The sequence below is a fragment of the Terrapene carolina genome, unplaced genomic scaffold, assembly GCF_002925995.2.
Source record: "Terrapene carolina triunguis isolate 2854851 unplaced genomic scaffold, T_m_triunguis-2.0 Scaffold95, whole genome shotgun sequence".
Classification (NCBI taxonomy): domain Eukaryota; kingdom Metazoa; phylum Chordata; order Testudines; family Emydidae; genus Terrapene; species Terrapene triunguis.
In genome coordinates, this window is record NW_020664446.1 from 38,444,139 (window position 1) to 38,466,460 (window position 22,322).

Here is a 22,322-nt window from a genome sequence, read left to right on the forward strand (position 1 = left end):
TCACTATGGCTGCTAACCAGATATTTTGCGATATGTCAGCAGTAGGAAGAATGCCAGTATGCTTAATGTCAACATTATCTACATATGACAGCTTCAACAATGGGATTCTAGCTAGGGAGGAAGGCACTTATGTACATCTGTTCTTCATTCTCACTGAACAAGAGGCCTCAGAATTTGTGATGAAACTCATCAACAATCTGAGCTCACAAAACTAACATATCCTGGATTTCCAGGCACTGTACCACTAATCACACCCACCAGACGTAACCTAAGTTCCAGTCTACAGAAACAGAAAAGGTAGAGAAAGCTCCAACGACATCTAATTAAATACCCGTCTATGCTTTCCATTTTTGCCTCAGAAATGCAATATCATATATTCTAATACTATATGCCTTGGCCATTCTTTGCCCATATGTCAAGTCTACCAGGAAAAATCTACTAGAGTAATTTTATTTTTCTGCTAAAATCAGTTCCCCCAACTCCCAGATATTTTGTTGTTGTTCCCTTTTTCAATATTAAAACCATCCAAATGTACATCATGACATTTAATCACCACACTCCTATTCTCTTTCTCCACCAATCTCTGCCACTAATATTAATGCCCCACTATAATGGAACACTGATATGCACCAAAGTTGGAAGAGATCGTTCAAAGTACAGTATTCCACAGCAATCACACCTAAGCTCCTTTGTCAATCTTTAGGATCCTCTCTCACCTATGGCAGGCTGTTTACTGCTAGAGGCATCAAATCCTGGCTTTGGCATTCATTTCAAAACAGAGGAAAAATAGACATCTGCTGAACCTGGCTTTTTAGTCACTGTAAAGGTAATTTATTGTCACAACAGGTGGTGTAAGATGAATGAATAGGCGGCAGGTTTGGTGTCCAAATTATTTGGCTATTTTATTTGTCTGCTGTACTTTTTTGCACCCAGAGGCAGTGTGGTGGATGTCAATTACTGTGGCATTACCTTGTATCAGGAAAGCTACGTCACAAGAGTGGATTTGGCACAGAAGACATATTTTTAGTCTTAAAACTTTTCTGGTAGCATGTTCCAAAGTTTTTCCCTGTTGCTGGGAAAGCCCTCTCTTTTGCTCTAAGTCCTCTCATTTTGATAGTATTGTCATTCCAAAGGAACTCAGCTAGTGGAAATACGGTCATCACAAAGACAGAGTGCTCTCATTCAAGTATCTTGGGCCTATTCCATGGAGGTCCTGTAAGCATAGGACCAAGACTTTAAATCTGTGTAGAGGTTTGGGTGATGTTTGTAGAACTAACATACCATGGATCTTCTGATGTCAGCTAAGATAACACAAGCCTGAACAAGTAACTACTGAAGAAGCCCCACAAATACAAAATGGGCAATGACTGGTTAGGGAGTAGTACTGAAGAAAAGATCTGGGGGTTATAGTGTATCACAAACTAATTTTAGGTCAACAATGGAATACTGTTGCCAAAAAACCACCAATGACCATCATTCTGAATGTATTAGCAAGAGTGTTGTATATAAAAGACATGGGAAGTAATTCTTCCACTCTACTTAGCATTGATAAGGCCTCAACCTTGCAGCTAGCTGGTGGGGGCTTGGAACCAGGGTGGACCGGCAGCCCCCTATCAGCTCCCCGCTCCCGTAAGTTCCCTGTGCAGCAGTTGCCTGCAGTTCAGCTGTGTCCCTCCCACCACTGCCATGTGCTGCTCCTGCCCTCTGCCTTGGAGCTGCTCCCCGAGATTCCTGCTTGCTATGCCGGGAGGGAGGGAAGAGAGGGGCTAATGTCAGGGTGTCCCCTTCCCTCCTGCACCCCGCTTACCCCATCTTCCATAGAGCAGGGGGACACACCAGAGCAAGCTGATCTAATTAACAAGGCAGTGTACTTAAGGGAAATGCACATATCTCCCTCCATTCCTGCTGCCTTGCAGAGTGAGAGAGTTAACCCTCGAGGGCTCAGCCAATTGCTAGTTCATCATTTAGCAGTAAGGGAAATACCTCACCCTCTGACTCCTCCACCTCAACCAAGCTTCACAATCATCATTGTACCAGTATTAAATTGTTTGTTTAAAACTTAGTGTGTGTGTGTATATATATATATATATATATATATATATAAAAAAAAATAAAAGTCTTGTCTGGTGAAAAAAATTTCCCTGGAACCTAACCCCCTCATTTACATTAATTCTTATGGGGAAATTGGATTCACTTAACATTGTTTTGCTTAAAGTCACATTTTTCAGGAACATAACTACAACATTAAGTGAGGAGTTACTGTATGTTTATAATAACAGTAGGCAGAAACACCCTGAACTGAAACTTGCCTTATGCATTCTGCAAAGCGATTGGTCTTTACACACAAGAATTATAGATGATAGTAGCTAGGAGAGATGTATATAAACTATGGGGTGTGTAACATGAATTGGAATTGGGGTATCACCCTGTATCTAAAGCCCCTGAGTTTGGGCCTGGGTGGAATGGGCAAAGAGCTGTTACAAGCCTAATAAAGTAACCCAAGTGACGAGCTGGAGTCCAACTGAGGCTTCTGCAGGACTGAGTGAAGCTTTTTATATATATTCTTTTTTTAAAATGGCACAGTTCTTATACCTACATATGGCAAAATGCAATATTCCAGCCTGGACATCACACAGCCATAGGTTAGTGTAGTCACAGCCATGTTGGACAAGATGCAGTGCACTCTTCTGCACTATGTGCTACAGTCTGAGCATTCAACAGTAGCAAGGAATCTGAAAAGTCTTAGTGCATACACCTTCCCTGCAGCATACATCTTCATCAGCCTCCTCTAGCAAAGCTCCTATGGAACCATTCCCAGGCAGCATGAAAAGCTGAATAGCGCCAGCCAACACCCCAGGAGAGAGTGCTGGTGTAAACATCACCTGGAATATCTGGAGGGTGGACCAAAACTAGGCTGCCACAGTTGCTGTTTGACAGAATGCCAGTATGGTGAATTTGAATATATTTTTAACCTGAAATTTCTAAAGCAGTCTTTGCAGAACTGCAGTCCCATTGAGATTTAACTCCCTTTTGCTTTCCCCCAAACCTCCCACTGTAGGAGTATCACAGCTTGTTGAAGTTATCACACTAGGCTAGCAGTTTGCCATTATGGTAGTTTTATGGCCTCCGATACGTGGTTTGACACACAGCAGAACCTCATTCATTCACAATGACCTGGAAACTCATCATGACCTAATGAATTTTGCAAGTTAGCAAGTCAGTGAGCAAACAGACAAAAAAAATCAAGGCTAATGCATCCTGAAATGTACTTTGCATATTCATTTTTACAAATATAGTGAAGTTTTGTATGACTTCATATATAATAGGTTTTTTTTAATGTTATGATGAACAATAAGCACTCTACAGCACTTTGAGCTAATTCAGTCTAATGAAAAGTGGGGAGTGACCATCTTTTTAATATGCAGATTGAGGTTTTAATGCTACCCTAACATCATGCTACATTCAAGCTATCGTTTCCAGTTGCTGTATCTGTTGGATACACATAGCAAAGGACTCTCTCTTGAAGAGGGAGTGTCAGGTTTGTGCAATCACTGATGGAAAAAATCCATCAGGAGATTGCTTGCATACTTTCTGAGGGGTAATGCAGAGCTCTAATTAACAAATCACTTAATGTTTGAATTTTTATAAAAACAGAACTACACATTGATTAGTATTTAGAAGAGAATGTATTACATATATTCACTTAAAATTTAAATTTAAAATCTACTGTAGATAGAAATCATTTAATTTTGGTCTCATGTTGGAATTTGCATTAGTGAAAGGAAATATAATGTAGCTGAACTTAATCAGTGAACTGCTAATGAGGAAAATCAAAACTAAACAGCTCTCAGTAGGTATAATAAATTTTTGGCACTCTGGACAAAATACATATTTACAAAACTAGAGACTTATTTTATTTTCAAATGAAAATGTACCAGCTACAAACATCTCTTGGCACTTATGCATTTTCTTATCACAAAACAAAAACTCCAGCCCACAGTCAAATAAATACAAATCCCAGGCCTTCTGCTCCATTCCTCACCCTCTCAGGCAGAAAGTTAGGGAATGAAATGGGATTTTCAAATACTTTGAAATTCAACAGACTTGGGCCTCTTGTCTGAATCATGAGGGAAAGTGAATTCTAGAGACAAGTGCCCTCTGCTGAAATTGCCCTTGCACATGCCCCAGCATTCAAAATCTAGGACTAATTTTGAGCATATCAGCTCAATTTAAGTAAGAAAGAGACAATCTTTGAAGTAGCTAGATGCAAGCGAGGCAGGACTTAAAAAAAAAAAAAAAAAAGCAACATTTTGATGATGTGGGAATCTATCTGTAAAGCTTACGAATTCTGTTTGATATTATGAAGTTACCATGAATTATTATTAAATCTACTGTATCATGATTGCCTCTCTGTATGTGTAGCCACCATGTCTTACCAGACTGAAAAGCATATCTTCCTATGGCCTGCTCCACACCTAAAACGTTAGGTACCTAGCTACATCAGTCAAGAGTGTGAAAAATGCACACGCCCCAAGAGACATAGTTAAGCCCCCCCTCCCCCCCCCCATATAGACATTGCTAGGTTGACAAAAGAATTCTCTCATTAACCTAGCTACTGCCTCTTGAGGAGGTGGAATTACAACAGTGAGGGAAAACCCCCTTCCATCACTGTAGCAATTAGCTATGCTGCTCTGCACTGTGGTCTATCTACAGCTGTGCTTGTAGTGTAGACATAGCCTCTGACTAAGGACAATAGGAAGGTACTTAGCTTTTAATGACAGTACTTTGGTCACAATAGTGTACTAAAAAGTAGCTGCATTCATGGAAAACCAATTTTATCTTACTTAGGGATGTGGGCAGCAGTGTGAAAGTTACCATAAACAAAACAGAGAAAGACAGGTGCTGGAAGGGGGAGATAAAATTGCAAACCAGAACAGAGGGAGGCAGACTGGTAAGGGTAAAGGAAACAACCTGACATAGGGGGAAGGTGGTTTCATCTTCCAGCCCACAACCCATGCACAGAAGCAGGACAACTCAAGGGACTCTGATCCTAGCCCAAAGAATGCCCTGAACTGGTGAGGAAACTGAGGCAGGGAAATGCATGTAGATTTATTGCATTCTACATGATATAGTCTTCCATGCTTTATATGATCAAGTAAAAGAGCAAAAACCTTTTAAACCCTGGACAAAACGAATAAGCATGTTACCAACTTCACGACTATCATGTGCCTCCAGAAACAGTTAAACTGTAAATCAGAAGCTTCACACTTTTAGGGTGGGGTTCTGGAGAAGGGGGGGCCCCCCCAAGTGCTAGGCAACTGGACAGCAAGTTCCAGCACTCAGAAGTAGTTTACCCACAGGTATTTTGGCTAATCTGTACATTAGAATTCTGTCAGATTAAAAAAAGGATTGTTAAATCCCTGAACAGTGACTATTAAAAATCAGTCTCTATACAGTAACAGTTTCTTTTCAGAAACTCTTCTAGGAAACTGCATGTTTACTATACTTTTTGGCCAGCAGCAAAATCTATATGGTAAGTAGAAGATTTGCCTTTGTGTTCAGTCTACATTTACATGCATAGCTTTTCCACAGATGTCGTCTATGGAATCTATAAAGGCTATAAGTAATTTTTTACCTTAAATCATCAAGATAAACTGTGTTCTTCCACAGATGGTGGCTGAGCCCCAACAGATCTGTATTTGCATGTCATGTAACTATTTTTAAGTGAACGATGAACCAACAGCAGGAGGACAAAGACAAAATGATGAAGCAGACATTCTAAGTAGGTGAACGATAGCACAATCTCTATTCAGTAATTGTTATTTTGGGAAGAAATGAACCATAAGAGCAGCAGGTGTATATGCTTAATAGAATGACTTTGTGCTTTAGTTAAGCAGTATTTCCCTACAGAGTAGTTACGTATGTTGTTTACTCAACTTTTTTAAAGGCTATTAGAATCTTTGTAAACTCTTTCCATCCCAAGCTACACATAAAAGATCTTAAGAACTCTTTTTTAACATCCTAAAAGGAGTATATACTTAGTAAGTACTATGCATATATGATAAATATCTGCTAGGTACAATTTCATTAGTTCATGGAGAAATACGTCTAGAGTCAGACTAATACCCGCACTCAAATTGAGTAGTACCTTGCTTCACAAGAAATGCCAGTGAATCCAATGGGAATACTAATGGCATAAAGAACTATTCAGTGTGAGTAGGGCTATCACAATTTTGCCCATAAAAGTAAGCATAAAAATCCAAAACCCTTTTTTAACCTGGGGGATGAGAGAGGGGAGTGATCTGCTGGCATTACACAGTTATTTTTACAAATATCTAAAACAGCTCAGACAAAATGCATCAGTTATTTGTTTAACTGTATTCACAGATTTATATGCAAGCTTTACTTATGCATTTAGGTGACTAATGGAATTGCATGGGAAATGTTCTAACCATCAGAGTGATAATTCACCCCATAGACTGTAAATCTCTTTTTAGTTCAATGTATTCTCCTAAAATAAATGGTATCCATCTGAATTTAATCTTCACCCTGGAAATATAGTAATAGAAACCACAGACCAAATTCAGACAGGTGGTGACTGTGGGTGCAACTCCATTGACTTCTCTTCTGGATGCTCTATTTGGAAAGCATTACTGGTTCCCCTCTGAAGAACATAAATTGTGCAAGGTTTTGCCTTTGAGAGATTGTTATAAATTCCTTCTCTGAAAGAGGCACTGAAGCAAATTCTGGGGCAATGCCTAAAATAATCTAAGCGGGTGAGATTTTTTTCACCATGTAAAATAATGCCAACAGACTCCCTTAACCCTACCCTACCCTAAATCCAGCCCCATTACTTCCTGGGGAAGGGATTGCTCTGAAGATGGCAAGAGTGAAAACATTTTATGTCACACAGTTATTCGGCCTACTGAATAGTGGGACTCACTGGAAAGTTTGAGGACACTTTTAGGAACTAAGTGTCTCCTTTTCCCTCTCATTTTTATAAGCATCCCTATTTCTTATTAAAAAAATCTTTAATTTTTAAGCATGTCTTATTCACTGTTCGAGAGATTTGTAAGTTTCTATAAACTTTAGCATAATTTCTTACCACTTTTCAGAAAAATAGTTCAACACATTTGAGAAACTTGAGTATGTAAGACTCAAGAATTAAAAAAGAATATCTAACAAACATTGTAATATTCCACATACTGTCTTTTGTTACATAACACACATCTTAAAAAACCAAAATAGATTATTCAAGTTTGTTTCAGTACCAAACATAGCAACCAGAAATTAGGACAAAAAACAAATTCATGAAGAAATTTCTTAGAAACAGGCAATTTGATTTTAGAAAATGCACTTTTAAAAGTCATCTAGTTGGAATCAGCTTTGCATTCCAGCTTGTCCAAGATGTCTAAATAGCCAGCAAGAATAGTCAGCCTAAAACAGAATAGATATAATTTTGGCAGGAATCATCTACTAAGAGTCCTTCAGCAGCTGCTTGAATGCCAGTAAATGTAAAGACTAACTTTAAGTGTATTACTCAATAGCTATTGTACAGCATGATCAGAAGTGTAAAGAACCTACTAATGTTGCCTGTGTTGTATTTCTTCTCTGTGTTAAGGCCCTATCTTTTGCACCACTGAAGTCAGTGGAGCAGCATAAAGGCCAAAAGGAGAATGTCTGTCCCTTGTGTCTCTCAATTAACATGGATGGAAAAATGAATCACTTTTGAGGCTGGTACTTTCAAACAAGCTCTAAGAATCATCACATTATTTAAAAGGGAGGATGGGTGGAAAATATCCCCCAGCAAGCGCTCTCTAAAACATTTTTGGCCCAATGGTGTAAGACAGAATAGAAGTTAATCAGAAAAAATATTGTATGGACATGATAGTTCATACCAGTTATTCATATTATACTACCAACAAATCTTTTCTGATAGGTTTCAGAGTAGCAGCCATGTTAGTTTCTGATGTTTCTCTTCTTCTTGACGTTTATTTTTATAATGAACTATCGATATTTTTTAACTACTATAGTTCTTCTAGACTTAGATTCAGGAGTTTTAAAAGTCCCATAACCACATTTATTGTGGATCTATGAGTGACACTGGGACTAATTAGTTATTGCAGGAAAAACCTGATATAATCAATTAACTGGAAGCCACGCAGAGTCTGAGAGCATTGATCACGATTTGTTTCTTATCAGTTCTCATGAGAAATCCTAGAAAAAGTAATGAATTATGCCTGACACCAATTATTGTTGAGCATATGCCTCATTCTGCCACCATTTTGTGCATCCTCAGGACATTGAACAAAAGTTCAAAATTCAATAAAAACAGCCAGAGAACAATGCAATATTTTGGATATATTTTTCCACATCTCTTCCAGCTATTAAATAATGAATTTTCACCAATGTTCACACAATATGTGATTTGGGATACTGAGCCACACTTGGTAAAATACCACTTTATATTCCAAAACCACATTTTTTTGTTTAAAGATCCAGTTATGGTTTTTAAGTGCCAAACTGTATATTCACTAACATTTACAAAACCCCAAAACACTTAAAAAGGAAGGGAGAGGGGTGGTTCCTGGTCCTGCTTGTAGACTATGGAGTTCTGTAGCAAAGTGTGCAATCTAGCAGCAATCACTTTGCAGACAGTCTGGAAAGTAAGATGGGGTGAGCTGTGCCTCTCTGATTTAGGAAGCAGCAGGGGTTTGGGTCCTTGTGTGCTATGCTTCTCAATTTGAAGAAATAAAGTACATAAGAATAGCCCTACTGGGTCAGACCAAAGGTCCATCTAGCCCAGTATCCTGTTTACTGACAGTGGCCAGTGCCAGGTGCCCCAGAGGGAATGAACAGAACAGGTAAGCATCAAGTGATCCATCCCCTGTCACTCATTCCCAGCTTCTGGCAAACAGAGGCTAGTGTTACACTGCCACCTTCCAGGAAGACTATTGTCTTATTATCTAACTTCTCTGCCATAAAACAAACACCAGTGTCTCCAAAACTTTACACACCATTTAATGATGATTAGGGTAGAGGGTTTTTTTGTTCCAGTTAGTATTTTTAGAATCTTCTATTTATATAGAACATAGTGAAGAACTGATTATAGAAATATAAATTTGCTGAGTCCACAGACTCAGTCAAATATGCGACACATACATTTATTTTTATTTCAATTCTAAAAAAAATCAACTCCACACCAAAATACACCTATTTGGGGCTTTAGACTCATCTGATGTGTATTCAAAATCATGATGCTATAGGAGTTACAACCAAAGGGTTCAATGGCACTACTCAAATGCTTAAAATGAGTATGTGCCGCCAGTCTTTGCAGGAGTGGGGCCTAAATCTTCATTGAAAGAAAAGGTACTAGTATGGAGAAAATTACAGAGGTTGGCTGGATATAATTTTTGCCATATAACTGTCAAGTGTTGATTACATACAGTCTAAATACCAGGCATGTGTCATTTTTTAGGATGGTTGATTTTTCTGATTTACAAAATGATCTAGTCTTGAAACTAACCATTTGTCTATTAAATTAGGACTTCTCTATGCCTCTGCTATGATAATACAGGAAACAAGTATTTGCAACAAAGATGCTGGCACTTCAGAGCTAATCTTCAGGTACAAAATATTTCCCCAAACAGTTGAATTGTCGGTCAGCCTCATCTCATGTGATCAAAATTGCTTATGTTTTCCTATTTCCTCCAAGAGAGGTTAGTGTTAGAATTATGGTGGTGTTTTGTATGTGTCTGTGTTGGACTTGATTAATAAACTGATGATTTTCAACTACCAAGACTGGCTACTGCCATGAATTTTCCTAAAGTGTAAGTCAGAAACATTACACGGAGCAATTAAAAAACCACACACACACACACACACACACACACACACTCTCTTCCTCACCTTGCACTAAATTTAATCACTTGTTGCCAGACAGCTGTGCCCTGCAGTTCTGACCTTTAGCTGTTGATGTAAATTTACATCTTCTACATGCCTGTGTCTAAAATATAAGCAGTGGAAAATCTTTTAAGAGTTTTGTTAAACCTCCTGGAAACAAACAGGCAGCTGAATAATACCCACAAAGCAAAGAGATTAAAAGGGCAAAGAGAGACTTTGCTCTATATGATACCAAGTTGAAAAGAGAGCCAAATCTAACCAATAGAACATATCAGGAAGCTCCATCCTATCTACTGAAATATGGCCGAACTCCAGCAAAGCATTTAAGCATGTGTGTAACTTTAAATATGTGAGGTGTCCCACTGAAGTCAGATGTTAAGCGCTGTGACACCCAGATATTAATTCATTTCAAAATAGCTTTTTACTGAACAAAAAAAAAACTGTCCTGAAAAACTTTAGATAATTTTAAGTCTTATAAAGGGGAGACTTTTCCCATTCCTATTAATAAAAGTTAAGTCAAAAATTACAAAGTGAAATGAAAGAGAAGATCAAAATTATTCATGAAGAGACACTGAGCCTGTAATTTTAATGAAGCATTTCATTATTTTTCTGGAATTGCTTTTATGTCAAGTCAGTTTACATTTGTGTGAAGACTATGGAGTATGGAACTGCTTAGACAATATTTGGTTAATTCTAGGGAGGAGAGCAAATAACTTTTTAAATGTTAAAACACAGAGGAGTTTGGAGACCCATAGGTAGAGATAGGTCTATGTGACCTACAAAGTATGTGACAGGAATAGAAGACCAAGATTTAGGATGAAAATCATCCCTACACAGAAGGATTGCAGAAGTCCCTATGCATTACTGAAAGTCAACACTAGGATTTAAGGTGAATAAAACTTATTGCAGGCCTTCTGTATTGGCGTGAATTTCACCCAGAAAGTATTTTACGAAGCATTCCAGACTAGATCATTACCAAATTGGCAGAATTCATGTTTGCAAGTCCAAAGCACCAAATTTCCTTTCATCTCTATACTTTAATTAGTTCCCTCTTTAATTTTCAACCCTGTTTTCTGTACAGTATTATATTCTATTCATTTCTCTGTGCTGTGCACAATACATAGTTCAGGCTAACAAAGTGTTCATCCTCCAAACATTTCATTAAAAGAATATTAAGATTGTGGCACAAACCAATAAAAGCAATGAAGATTGCAGTTCATAGTGAAACATACCATATGTCCTCTAACATTTATCCGCAATAGGATACATTAAGAGGCTATAGTACTCAATTACGCCTAGGTACTGAGGAATGTGGATGCATTAGAATAGATTGGAATTCATTCCAGTCTCTCTTTGGGGAAGCCCAGAGGTCAAAATAAAGATCTTTCATATATTTGGAAGTGAGCTAATGACATGTATTAGGTGTATGAATAATATATGAGAATGTAAAAATATTTGAACGAATATAAAATCGGCCCCTTTTCCTAACATTTAAATTTTGCATGTTGTAAAGCAACGGATTTTCTAGACAATTCATCCCTCCTTTCATTGTAGAATTGTTTCCTTATTCCGTTCCCACTCACTCTCATTGCCTAGCCTTGATTCGCATCTTTAAACAAAGTATGTGTGCAGATGTTGCCAGTTTAGGATTTGTTGAAGCCAAGGGGAGCGGAGGTTGGCACTGTCTCCTCAGAATCTGACTGTCACCTCTGACATGCTCTGCTGCTCTGGAAAATGCAAAAATTAAGGTTGCCTCCTGAAACCTGAATCTTTTATAAAATTGTTGCTGCCTTCATTGGGTTGGCCCAGTTATTGAAAACAACAACAACAACAACAACAACTTGTAGCTGTCAAGTATGAGGGGGTAGCCGTGTTAGTCTGTATCTACAAAAACAACAAGGAGTCTGGTGGCACCTTAAAGACTAACAGATTTATTTGGGCATAAGCTTTCGTGGGTAAAAACCTCACTTCTTCAGATGCATAGAGTGAAAGTTACAGATGCAGGCATTATATACTGACACATGGAAAGTTCCCTGCTCTTGTAGCTGTATTTCCCACACACTTTGAAACAAATGTTTATAGAACTTGGACTGTAGAGGAGATGACATGAGCTTATGGTATCCTTAGGACAATAGTTAGCAAACCTGTTCAAATTATGTATTGTGAATCATATGCAATGAACATAGCCCTCTTTCCTGTAGGTTATTTGTGAACTGATCTCAAATTGAGTTGAATGTATTTGTTATCCTTATCTTTAAGAACTCAATGAAAAGAGTTTGGATAAATAACGTCCAGCCTATTTGTGTTGTGCGATTGATCCCATGTTATTGTTTCTGCTCCTTACAGAACAGATTCAACCCCCCAATTAAGTCAACAGAAAGAGTCCCATACACTTAAATTGTGCAGAATTGGGGCCTAACTGAAAACTTTTTTAGACAACGGACATTGAGGCCTTGGCAAGTGGAGGGATTGGAATCATGGAATGGAACGACTCCAGCTGACTTCAACAAACTTTGGAGCAGGCCCTAAAAAGGCTCAATCCTGTATACTGCTGATTACCTTCAAAAAGGTCCTCAGTGAAGTTACTCTCAGCATGAGAATCCCTGGTAGAAAAAACAAGCAACACCATTACACCCAAGTAATCCAGGATCATCACAGCCCTCACTATAGAAGAAACAGATTTGGGGCTGAGGTTTTCAAAGTTAAGGGATATTTCTGATAATATAGACTGTCAATATTTAGCTTAATATAAAACTACAACTTTTGTAGTACATAAAATATGTAGATTGAAAGATTAGTGAATTACTGTACATTTTGTAAAATATGATTATATAATAAAACAAGAGAACAATACCTCACTCTTGCATAGCACTTTTCACTAGAAAATCTCAAAGCACTTCAGGAAGGAGGTCAGTATCTTTATTCCCCATTTTACAGCTCAGTAAACTGAGGCACAGAGAGCTAAAGCAACTTGCCCAAGGTCACAGAACCAGAAATAAAAATCCTCTCTCCAGAGGCCCAGTCTAGTGCTCTATTCACAATGCCACACTATCTCCCCCATAAGTTATGCAGAGATAAATGTAATGTAAAAAAGCTATAAGAAATCTCACTATGCTATTTTATTGATATAAGATAATCATAGAATAAAATCCAGTAAAGGAACATAAAATATTACATGAGTATAAACAGTATATCATCAACGTACTAACATACATAGATGTACTAAAATATAACTCAGTTACAGATATGCACTACTTAAATTATACAAATTAAAAAAAATATATAAAACCTTTCAGTCTTGAACCTTTCATTTCATGTGTTCAAATTTTCCTTACAACACTAAGGGATCTGTATGCTATTAATGTGCTACTGTGTTGCGTGGCTAGAAGTTACAACATTAAAGGTATGCCACATATGGTAATGGCTCAACCCAACTCAGTATCTATCACCTGTAAGACCCTCCCACCTCTGAGTCACTGGAAGGATGATTGATCTCTGGGGAAATGAAACTGACAAAAGATTTATTAAACGAGAGATCATACAACAAATAACCCCTTGGTTGAACTTGGAACTGTGGGCATTGAGCCTGGACCCAATTACCCCTTACAAATATGGGTGACCAACAATGGTGTTACTATACTTGCAGATGGACCTCCGGACATGGACAGGCTGCATGACTGCAATGTCAGATCATGGACCGACTGCCTACTACCTAGATAACAGTCAGCAAGAGGAATACGGAATCTGGATGAATCATGGCTACGGAGCACTTTGGATGGAGATCAGGTAAGCTCTTTTGATGGTACATTGCCTCTGGACTCGCACGTCTCATGGGCTGCCGCTCAGAAGGACAGCCCCGCTTTAGTCTCCCTCAGCCATAACACGTGACCTTAGATCCAGTGGTCTTCCCACGCTTTTACACTACATAACATAAAACATCTTACAATTGAGTCTATACCCTACTTATAATCTCTCAGTCAGTATTGAAAGATTGACTCCCACCTCTGATGCCATCCTCCATTACTCACTTATTAACTTTTCAAACAGACACTTTTGTGCTTTCTCCCATACTGCCATTGATGCTTGGGAGAAACTCCCTGTAAACATCCAAACAAAACTAACATCCTCCTCCATCATATCTCCTTAAAACTCCCCTTTGCCATGAAGCTTAAAAAAAGCCCCTGACACCATTTAAGATGCCAGTGTGCTGAGATCACTGCCTATCATGCTGACTAATATTGCCCTCATTGTTTTCTTGCATTCTCCCATTGGTCTGTCTGTATCCATCTATTGTCTCATCTTATACATAGATTGTAAGCCCTTTGGGAAAGGGACTGTATTCTTGTTTGTACAATGCCTAGCACAGTGGAGTCCTGGCCATCGCAGGGGCTCATAAATCCGATGGTAACACATATAAATAATATTGTGATATAGGGCGGAGGGTGGGAAGTGGGGAAAGATGGTCCTGCTTTATGATACTTCTTGTTAATCACATATCAGCTGCCTACAGCACCATTGAATTGCCTTGGGGTATGGCTACACTACAAGTTGGGATATGATTCCCAGATCATGTATACACACACACACACAGGTTCTCATCTGAACTAGTGTGCTAAAGATAGTAGCGCCGCCGTGGTAGCATGGGCAGTGGTGGCAATGGCACGAACTAACCACCCTGAGTAAGTACCCAGGGGTTCAGGTGGGTTTGTACCTACGGCAGGAAGCCTGTGCCACTGCTGCCTGTGACGACAGCACTATTTTTAGCATACTAGCTCAGATGAAAGTTAGCAGGACTATGTATATGCGAGCTGGGAATCACAGCCCTAGCTTGTAGTGTAGATGTAGCTCCAGTGACACACCCTCTTTGTGATCAACCACAACCATTTTCCAGATATAACACACTGTTAGTACCAGTTAGTAAATAGTACACTTTTCGTCCTCTCTTTCTATTGGATTAATTTATATATTATTAACTATTCTTTAGAATCTTTATCTTCAACAAAGGGTATGTCTGAATTCTAATAGGTAACCCTCTTCAGGAATTTATTCACTGTGTTGTATTTAATAACTCTTGGACACTTACATGTTTATAAAACTCCAGATAGTTTCCAAAAATATCTCCCACACACACACACACACACACAAAAATGCATACATAAACATATATAGACTTCGGAAACTAAAGAGATTATTGTTATAGCAGATGTTTTCTGTTGGTGAAATCAACATGGAAGAATGACTGGGGGGTGAGAAACACCGACAGAGATATTAACTTGAAGAATTGTTAATCATTCCAGCTGTAAATAATCATGCCGTCATACATGAGTCAGGTAAACTGAGAATGTATAGAAATGACATCACAACATATGTTTCTGAGGGAATATTCTTGACAACTAGCTTTCCTTTGTCTGAAGCCCTATATGATATTGATATGAAAACGTACATTGGGGGAATGAAAATTGTGCATCCCTTCCAAATGCAGGAAAGACACATATCCAGCTCTTAGTCTGACAACAAAGGGTGATAATGTATCTATTTCTGTATTCGGTATAGAGCTGTACTAATCTAATTAATACTCTTAGATTAAATAATACCAGTTGAGCCTGTTATTTTGACAATCTTGAGTCATTAACTCAGACATGCAACAATATCCTGGGTGACTAAGGCCTCAATATTGCAATCCCTAGTCATGTGGAAAGAAGTGGGATTACTCATGTGAATAAGGGTGGATGAATCAGACCTGCAGAGATGCAATTCAAGAAAAATTCAGTAACTAATTTGGTACTTAAACCCGTTTGCTATTTAAATATGTAACCGACATCACTGTAATTTTATCTGTTTTCCTCTACAGAAAACTGTTTATCGGTTAAAAAAAAAAAAAATCCACCAGAGTTCATTGTCCAGAAGGCTCAAAGACATTCGCTACCTTAGTTGAGGAAAATCCTGTTCTGTTTCTCCAGTAGGAACAAAAAGAGAAAAGGGTAATTTGATTAAATTAACTACAAATTGATTGCGTCACATAATTAAACCATTTTTTTTCATGGTTTCTTATGTGAATGCTGCACAGATGTATTTAATTAGACTAAAGAGTAGTGTAACCCCAGTGGGGTTGGTATTGATTAAAGTAAATCAGATGCTGCTGGAAGAGTTACTTAAACGCATTTGACAATTCTAAAATTTTCAATACATATATTAAAATTACATTAAATCAGCTATATACCTAGAAAGGGTACATAACGGAAATGTGAAACCATGACATGATTTAAATGAATGAGACATACTGCTCATGGTGTTGCAAGATTTTCCTGTAAAAACTGCATGCTCATATAGCTATACCGACTACCATACCTCCAATGAAATGACGAGGAATTCACTCTTGCAGTGATTTTTTTTTTTTTTTTAAATCTACCCTGTGGTTGTGAGCGGTTTGGATAAAACCCAGAATTCCCCCCAATTTTGTGTGGATTCAGATTCCAGCCTTCAAGCTGCTCTGTTTTGTGTCTATAATGGCCCTTAATGAAGTGGAGTACTGCTAGTATGTTCCAACCACTACCCTTCCTGCTTCCAGTATACATCTTATACCTCAAAGGAGGCTAGGAAGGGCTGATACAGCTTTTATTTTACATAAGTTGGGGGTTCCTCTATGCCAGCAGAATCTATTTTAAGGCAGCTTTACCATGCTTTTCTTTCACTCTTGTGGTGCAAGAGGTTATAGCACAGAGTGGATCTGACCCTCTATTATGTTTAGAATTCAACCCCTTAGATTTATTGATTAGGGGTGGGAGGATTGGGAAAGTTATGAAAAAGTTGATAATTTTATGTAGAATTTGATACATTATACGTATTTCAGCTCCTGAGAGAGAGAAAATTGTATTCAAATAAGTTGGCATAATCATCAGTTATATCTTCAGTGTGTGTTCTGCTGTTGCAACATCCAAGGGTGGAGACTAAGGCTATGTCTACACTTACCATTTAAAGCACAAAAAGTCCCTTTTTTGTGCTAAGATCATGGGAGCGTCTATACTTGTTAATGACTTTTTGCAGTGAAACTCAGAAGTTTCATCACAAAAACAAAACCACCTTCACAAGAGGCATATAGCTCTTACGCTGTCCTTTTTGCGCTGTTGTGAAAGCGAAGACACGTTCTACCAGCGTAAACACCTTTTGGCCTCCAAAGGATATCCCACAGTTCCAAAAGTGACCACTCTGGCCAGCATCTTCGCTGCTCTGACTCCAAGTAAACGGACGTCCGCCCCTCCCTCGTAAGCCCCGGGAAATTTGAAACTCCCTTTCCCTTTGCTTGTAGATATGGCAGGGAAAGCAGCCAGACAGCAGGGTTTTTTTAAAAAAATGCCATGAAGGAAACAAGGAAGTAATGGGGTTGCTGGGACATGAAGCAGGGCAGCACAGGGCACTGAGCAGGGACCCAGAATGCCTTCCGCTCACCATCCCCTTCCCACAAGCTCTATCGAGAGAGCTGTACTGTGGGATAACTGGCCTACAACACTGCTCTCATTCGCGATGGAAGTGCTGGTAGCGTAAACACTCTGACGCCTGAGGAATTGAGTGAGTACACAAACCAGCACTTTACTTTCACCGGTTCCCTATCACCGGTGAAACTTACAGCGCAAAAAACTATGCAAGTGTAGACATACCCTGGCACAAAGAAGGTGGACTGTGTTGGTGGAAGACCTCAGGCAGCTTCCCTGTTATTGTGGCAGCAGCGGATACTCAGCAACAGTTTGAAGGCCTTTTAGGCCCAGTTCCTGCAGATGTGCATGAGTAATTTTACACATGGGAGTAATCTGAGTGCATAGGATTGCTCCCATATGTAAAAGATACTCCTGAGGGTAAGTGTTTTCAAAATTGGGGCCTCGTTTTACAACAGTTTGAGTGCTAATGGTCTCTGACTGGTCAGTGGCACAAAGTCATGAACCAACAACAAAAATAAGCTTGTATCCAGCCACGTGGTGATGTTTATATTAAGCAAGATTTTTTTTCCCCCCGACACTGAACATTGAATTTTGGGAATGGGAGGGAAAGGTCAAAATAGAGGGTGTTCGCCCCTCCACACATACACAGCAGCAGGAAGTGTTAAGACTTAAAATAGAATCCCTACATAGAACAAGGATACATATTCCACATGGTTCATTTTACACAATACTAACGATAGTGGTACCTGCTTATAGTTAGTACAGCTGCTTCTAGCCTACACTGTAGACATTTAAATGTGACAAATACAAGCTAAAAAAACATTCGAGACTAGTACAGAATTATGACAGTTAAAACTATGTGTATATTATTAGAAGGCACAGGTTACAGATGGGAGATTACCACTTTATTTTAAGTCCAGTTTAACTAAATTAATGGACTATAAAAATATTTGAACAGTAAACACTGAAAACTGTAGGAAAAAGCGCCTCAAAGATCTATAGTCAAACCTGAGGTCGAGTCAAGTTTGAAGGAAAAACTGGAATCAAACTTCACTGAAATATTCACAATACGTACTATTATCCCACAGTTCTTCCTTTCTCTTATTTCTTCCCCCCCAGCCCCTCATCTAATATTTTGGTGCCAAATAGAATGGTTTACATTCAGCTTACAGAATTCTTGTTCAAGCTGTGGGCCTTAGTTTCCCCCTGTTGTACTGTCATTTGATATTTTTAATTTGTTAAAATTGTGTAATTTTTGTTCTTGCATTACAACAGCAATTCTTCTGAAGGCTATTAATCCCTCGGTGTATACTGAATATGAAAGACGACATAGCATAGCATGTGTTAGGGCATTTCCCATAGCCTTCCACTCACCTGAAAAAGCTTTAGGTAAATATTTCAAAGAATGAATCATGAAGACATCTTAATTGTCCACTGCTCCTTATGTCATAAAAAAGTATTTTTCCAACATTTTTTTTTAAATCCAGAGCAAAGGGTTTAAAATTTACTAATTCAGTAGCAGTACCTTCAAAGTTACCTCTTTTTTTTTTGTTTTGTTTCTCCTGATTAGTTAAGGACATTAGTGTTGGTTAAAAATTCTTACAGAACCAATTAAACATGCAGCTCATAGCATCAGAATTCCCATTCAGAATTCTTTTAATTGCTTGTTAGATTTGAGACGGTCTTAGAAGTTCCATAGCATTACAAATGGGGAAGATGTAAGACTGTGTTTGGAGTTACAGATTTGTGAAAAACTGCAACTTTGATGTGATGTGATGTCCCTTCTTACTTAACGTCAAACTTGTTTGTTTCTTGCCTCCTTGTTTGTTGCCTCCTTATTAATAAAATAAAAGGAACAAAGCTGGCCAGTTAAACATGAACATGCTCATTAGATCCTCACTGAATTGCAAATTTATATAGCAAACACACTACAGCATTATGTACGCACTGGATATTTTATCTATGGATATGTAAAGCTATGCTAATTTTGGCTTTTGTATTTAAGGGGTTTTTTTTGTTTGTTTGTTTTTAATCTAATGGTTCTGGATGCCCAATACTTATTCTTTCAAGGCATTTTATTTAGTTTACCTGCACCTGGATGAATCCCAGAATCTAAATTAAATACTATTTATGATATGTAATGGTTTGCCTAACCTCAGTAGGGATAGAAAATATCTGAATAGTACAAGAACCACTACCTTTCCTCAGACATTAAACTTAGCAGAACTAGAACTGCTATCTGGTTTTACCATTTCTCCCCCACGGCCCAGGTATGGCTGGGTTAGAAGCCGAAAAGTAGAATACCCTGAGAAAGGCTATTGTCACAGAACCACTGGTCCAGCCCATATCAAGGAATAATTGTTTAGTCCCATTGTTTCATGGGAAAGTCTGTTCTCATAAAAATAGGCATGAATAATAATCACCTGGATCGATCGGTCTTCAGCTGTCATCAAGACTGCGCTGATCACAACACATCCACCATTCTTCTTGTACTCTTGCCTTTCTTCTCCATGTTCATCCGAGACATTTAACCATGTCATCTTCCCATCTTCTTGGAGGCCGACTAGGTAGTCTTTTCTGTTCTTGCAGGTACCACTCAGCAACGATTGTCTGTGAGCAGTGCTGTGTGGCCCGCCCATCGTATCTTGTTATATCTGCTTTCCATGACAATAGCTTTCACACCGCTGCATTCTCTGGTCATTTCATTTGGGATACTATCCAGAAGGGAAATTCCCAACATAGCTCGTTCCATTGCCCTTTCAGCTACCAGCAGCCGCTGCTCTTCTCTGTTCGTCAGTGCCCATGTTTCATTGCCATACGGCATGGCTGGCAGCACTGTTGAATTGAAGATATTTGTACGTGTGGTCTTGTTGATTTTTCCTTTGAGGACGTCCTTAATGGCATTAAATGCACACCATCCTGCCCGACTCCTTTGCGAGAGCTCTCCGTTCAGATCTTGGCACATATTAAACTTCTTGGCCCAAATATATGTACTGTTCCACTTCTTTGATTTCTTCTCCTGTTACCATTATTCGGGCTTTTCGGGTGGTCTTGTTGATTTTTCCTTTGAGGAAGTGAGGTGTCTAAGAATGAAAATTGGTTTTGGGCTAAGATTCCTGGAAGAAGGGACTGTCTATATTCAGTTTATGACCGCCTCTGGCCCAGAAGATGTGTTAATAAAAAGAAGTTACACCTAAACTATACCCTCTAGCAGAAAGCAGACCTGCAAAGCCCTTTCATCTACAACCACTTGGCAAAGGGGAGACACAAAAGGGAGGACAATTGTGTGTGCAGGTGTGTTGCGCACACATAATATAGTGAACACTGGGGACAATTAATTAAAATGTTGCTGGAGAAATTGCAGTATTAAGACTGTGGTTTAATGCCTGAAGCCAAAAGACTGATTTACATGAAAACGAAATTCATATTTTATGAAGCTCTGTTAAAGTGTTAAAATTAATAAAAATAATGAAAGCTTCAATGTATTGCAGCTAGCTGTAACTCACATTTTACTTAGCTGTGTTTTTAATAACACATAGACCGTCAATTGCTCTAACAGCTAGACACTTTTTTTTTTAAAGAGTTAAACATAACTTACAGTAATTACATATAATCAGTGGTATCAAAAAAAATTGCCGTAGTGTTAGAAACCATGTTAGGAATGAAAGAAACAAAAAACAAGCCAAAAGTCAAAGCTCAAGGAAACCCTCCACTGAATAAACTGGTGTTGCTGTGTGTCCAGAAACTCATTAGGGTTGGGCCCTGTTGGACCACTAAAAGGAGTGAATTCCATATGCTAGGGTCCTGAACAGAGAAAGCCCTGTATCTGGTCTTGGAGGGTTAAATACCAGAAACTGAGATCAAGAGATTTTCACTCACTCCTAAGGACCATGATAACACAAGATATGTTTTCTCAGTTAACTGGGTTGCAGACAGTTCAGGACTTAAAGAATATCCTGAACACTTCAAAAAGCCTGCAGAAGTGAAAAGATTGAGCACATAAATTTGTACTTAGTGCAGCCCACTGCATTCACAGGATTAACTGCTGTGTTCTACAATAGCTAGAGTTTCTGGTAGATTTCAAGGATAGGCTACTCAATACACTCTACTGAAGGCTACCCTAGAGGTAACAAGTGTACAGATAACCACTGCAAGCTTTACATGAGGAATAGATGTATACTCCTGGCCAGCCACAGATTTCAAAAGATACTACAGGCAGGTTAGCTGAGAACCCACTGAGTGGGTGGGGTAATTAATACCTTTTATTGGACCAACTGCTCTTAGTGAGAAGCTTTTGGGCCATACAGAGGTTTTCTTCAGGTCTGGGAAAGGAGCTCCCAGCACCACAGCAAAATGCAAGGCAGAACAGATTGTTTAGTGTAAGTAGTTAGCACGTATTGTAAGGGACTATTCAAGGTAAAGTGGCCCATTAACACCTCAGCAGTCATAGGAGTTAATGGGTTACAGATTGTTGTAATGAGCCATAGAAGTGTCTCTTTTCAGTCCATGAGTTCTAGGGCATGTCTACACATACAACGCTACAGTGAGACTGCTGCAACGCATCTGGTAAAGACACTCTATGCTGGCGGGAGAGAAAACTCTCCCATCTGCATAATAAAAATCACCTCTACAAGCAGCAGAAGCTATGTGGGCGGGAGAGCATCTTCCGCCAACAAAGCACTGTCCACACCCGTGCTTTTCGTCATTAAAACATTTATAATTCAGGGGTGTGGTTTTTTTCACACCCCTCAGCAACAAAAGTTAATGACGAGAGTGCGGTGTAGACATAGCCTTATGTCTGGCAGAGTAATGAATTTAAGGTCTGAGGCTCATTTTTTGAAAAAGTGTTGTACAGGTTTCCTTTGAGGATGAGGACTGATAAGACGATCACTCTATATCTGACCTGTGACAAGTGTTCAGCCATAGGTGACAGGGTGTTTGTGTCTTTTATCACTTTCCTGTGAGATTCATTTGAGATTTCATTCA